Here is a 3987-nt window from a genome sequence, read left to right on the forward strand (position 1 = left end):
ACATAGACTAAAAGTGGGAAACTTTAGCCCGTGTCTTGCCTGGATCCAGCCCACTAGGCTCAGCCCCACCAACCTAGCATGTGAGGAATATCTTTCTCCTTCTCAGTTGGGGGCCATGTCAGTGACTATTTGGGTTTGGGGTTGTGTTTTTTGTTCTTGGAGCTTTTTTGCTTCTCACTTGTGTGTGGCTACCAACTGATTTTTCTGTGGGTCAGTGACCCCCAACCCAAAAAAGGTTTCCCACCCCAACACAGACCATGGCTCAACACCACTTGGGGAGTTGGTATTATGGCAGTGCTACATCAGGGCACTTACATTGGTGGAAGACAAATTTACGCACTGACACATGCACACCTAGGTCATGGTGGGCAACATTGACTCAACATTGTAGTGTAGACTAGGCCTTAATTGTCGTCAGTTCCCCCAGAATATTCCTGTTGTAGACTTCTTTTTTCCTGATGCAGGTCTGTTCAAAGTCAGTGGGTGTTGAAATAGGTCCTAAGCCATTGTTTAGTTAAACAGCATGGCTATGTCTACACTCGCGGCTTCTAGCGCAAGAACATCTTGCTCAAGGGTTCTTCTGCAAGAAGTCTTGTGCAAGAAAACGTCCACATTGCCATGTGTGTGCTGTGCCATGGCAGTGTGGACGCTCTCTTGCGCAAGAAAGCTCCGACGGCCATTTTAGCCATAGGGCTTTCTTGTGCAAGAAATTCCTGCCGAGCGTCCACACTGTCCTCTTGCGCAAGAGCTCCTGCGCAAGAGAGCTCACACCTGTTAAAAAAAGAGCGTAACTCTTGCACAAGAAGCCCTCTCTTACCACGCCATACTGTAAATTTCCTTGCGCAAGAGCGGGCGGGCAGTGTAGACGCTCTGCGGAGTCTTGTGCAAGAACGGCCATACTTGCGCAAGAAGCCGCGAGTGTAGACATAGCCCATGAATGGTGGGTATCAAAGGCAGGGGAAGGCTGAGCCTTCCCAAACAGTCTTTCATGGTCCCACCCATGTTGAGCTCTCAGGTTCCTTCCTGCTTCCTGGCACTGTGCAGGGGTGAGAGGAGAAACTTTCCCTCATAGCTGGGGCCCAGTGAAGACTGAATTCTGGGGCTCAGGGACATGGACTGTATCACCTGGCCTCCTGCCTAACACTCCAGGATTGGGGGGAGAGGAAGCACTGCCCACCTGATGCTGAGGCAGCCTGCGGGTGGGAGGCTCTGGGCATTGTTGGGAGGGGCAGAGCTTTGGGCAGAAGGAGCAAGCCAGGGGCTGCCTCGCCCATGAGTGCAACTATTTTACAGGTAGAAGAGACATTCAGAAAACTGGAAGTCTGGTTGTTGCAGTCATTAGGCTTATTAGTACATGGCTCCATAGGCTAATGCAGACGAATGTATTACAACTGCCAGTAATAACATAATCACCATATCCAAACAAATGCCTCATTCTCAGTGCTCTTGAAAATTCCCTTGAGTACTTAAAGAATTCTTTAATTCTTCAAGAAGTGTCACCAAGATCATTCAAACAGGATCAGACTGGTAAACAAGCCAGCTGTCATCTTTTGAGACTTTTAAAACACTATTAAATTATTACCATTGCAGAGAATGCTATCCTTTTCAAAAGGCATTGTTTAAAGAAGGGATTTCCAGGTTTGGCATTTTACACAGATTGTAAATATATTTTTCTAAATGCAACATAGAAAAAATACAGTAGTAATGAACCTGGGGGGGGGGGGGGTAGAGAGAGAGAGAAGGAGGAGAATTGTCTCACTGATGATTTTTCTAAAGAAGGAACTCAAAACATATCAGAAAAAATACTCTGTACTGTAAATAAATCTGTATTCAAGATTTAATTGCAAAAATATTGTTCCGACAATATTGGCACCTGCAAGGAGGGGGAAAAAAATCTCTGGATTTTAGGCAAATCAGCAACAGTATCCAAATTTTGGCAAGAGTAACACATTGCTAATAGCTGCTTCTGTGGTGAACATGTTGAGCAAGATACATGAGCCCTAGCCATTAAGGATATGTAGGATGACCAGACAGCAAGTGTGAAAAATGTACCTGTGTGGGGGGTAATAGAAGCCTATGTAAGAAAAAGCTCCAACTATCGGGACTGTTCCTATAAAATGAAGACATCTGGTCACCCTGAGGGCAAGCCAACCCTGAAACACCACCCCCACGGCAGCAAGTCTCAGAGCTGGCGTCAACTGACTTGGTTTCCTGCTATGGGGGTAAAAATAGCAGCGTAGACATCCCCATTCTGCAGCCTGGGCTCGGAGACCCATCCCCCTCGCTGGGCTTCAGAGCTCTGGCTCCAGCCTCGAACTTCTACACAGCTACTGTTAGCCCCACTAGCTCAAGCCAGTTGACCTGGGCTCTGAGACTCACTGTCATTGGACTTTCTGCTTGCTTGTTTTGTTTTATGGAGTGTATGTGGCTCTGACTCTGCCAGTAGCCCTGAATAAGGGGCTGCACATAGTAGCACAGCTGCAGGAACAGAGCAGGGGCCGTATTGTGACTCAGTCTGGTCCCACTTTGCTCTGTGCAGCAAATAATCTGTGCCAGCCCTTTGATCCCCTCTGTGCTACTGCAGCCACACTGGCTGCTGCATTGAGAAGGTGCAACCAAGTTTGTGCCCTCTGCCCAGTGACCCGAGAAGGAAGTAGCAGCCCCAGGAGCAGCCCGAGGCTGGCTGTGGCAGCTGGTGCCCCAGGCAGAAGGCATGATCAGCACCCCCACCTGCTCGGCCGTCAAGGGCTGTAACATAATCACGAGGTGCCCCGGCATCCTGTGACATCATCATTGGGCACCTGGGCTGGTGGCACCCTAGGCAACTGCCTAGTCTGCCAAGGCACACGAGCCACCACTAACCAGCCCTATGCACAGACATACAAGTAACCACACACACGTGTACTGGGATGACGTAGGATCCCTCATGCTAAAAACTGAGCCCTAAAGGTTATTAGCCAGGAGTAACTACGGGCTCTGCTTTCTATAAGAAGGATGTTAGTGCTTCAGGAAGCCTTCTGAGTTCCTGTTTAAATCAGTAGTTCCATTGAGCAACTGCTATACAACTCCTATCAGTGTAGTGTCTGAGCGCCTCACAGACTTTAATGTATATTTATCTTCACGATACCCCAATGAGGTAGGGAAGTGTTGCTATCCCCATTTCACAGAAGGGAAACTGAGGCATAAAGCTAGAGCCCTGCAAATCCGCTTTATATCCACGGGTATCCGCATCCTTAGAGGTGGGTATAGATATCTGTGGCTCATTTTTACAGATAACAGATATGGATCCACGTAAAGAGGCTATGTGACTTGCCTTAAGTCACCCCAGAGGTCTGTGGCAAAGCACAAACTAGAGTGCAGTAGGGATGTTAAATATTGGTTAACTGAATAGTCAAGTAACCTCAAGAATTTTTATCAGTTAGTTGACTATTCTATAGTACCTGAGGGCGGAGTCGGCAGCCAGTGTGCTGCAGCCTCACTCCTGTATCAGAGGCAACAGTGCAGGGTGCCAGGTGGGGGATGGTCCATGAGGGGAGCCAGTTTAAAAAACAGCGCCCCTCGCGGACTGGCTGCCTGTTGCCTTGTTTGCTGCTACTTCTGACAAACAGGCAGCAGCGCGAGGTGGCAGGTGGCAGCAGCCTCTGTCTAGGGCCAGGAAGGTCTGAGCTGCCAGACCTGGTGTGACCCAGAACTGAGCTGCGCTGCCTGCCTGCCCGGCTCCTAATACACTTTAAATGCAGAGCTGCAGCAGGGGTAGGTCTCGGATCTGTTCTGAGCCATGACTGAGTCAGAATGCTGGCCAGCCTGCTAAAAAATTTACTGGCAAGTGGGGGCAGGGGTGGAGGGAAGGAAAGCATAGTAGTGTAACCACAGATGGGCCATGATGTTCACCAATTTAGGCTGAAGCAAGGGATGCACTCAGTCACTTCAAACTACAGAATGACCTTGTTTAAACCTCCAGGAGTCAGTACTAGTGCACAGCTACAG

The sequence above is a fragment of the Pelodiscus sinensis genome, chromosome 1 (assembly GCF_049634645.1).
Source record: "Pelodiscus sinensis isolate JC-2024 chromosome 1, ASM4963464v1, whole genome shotgun sequence".
In the NCBI taxonomy this organism is placed as follows: Eukaryota; Metazoa; Chordata; order Testudines; family Trionychidae; genus Pelodiscus; species Pelodiscus sinensis.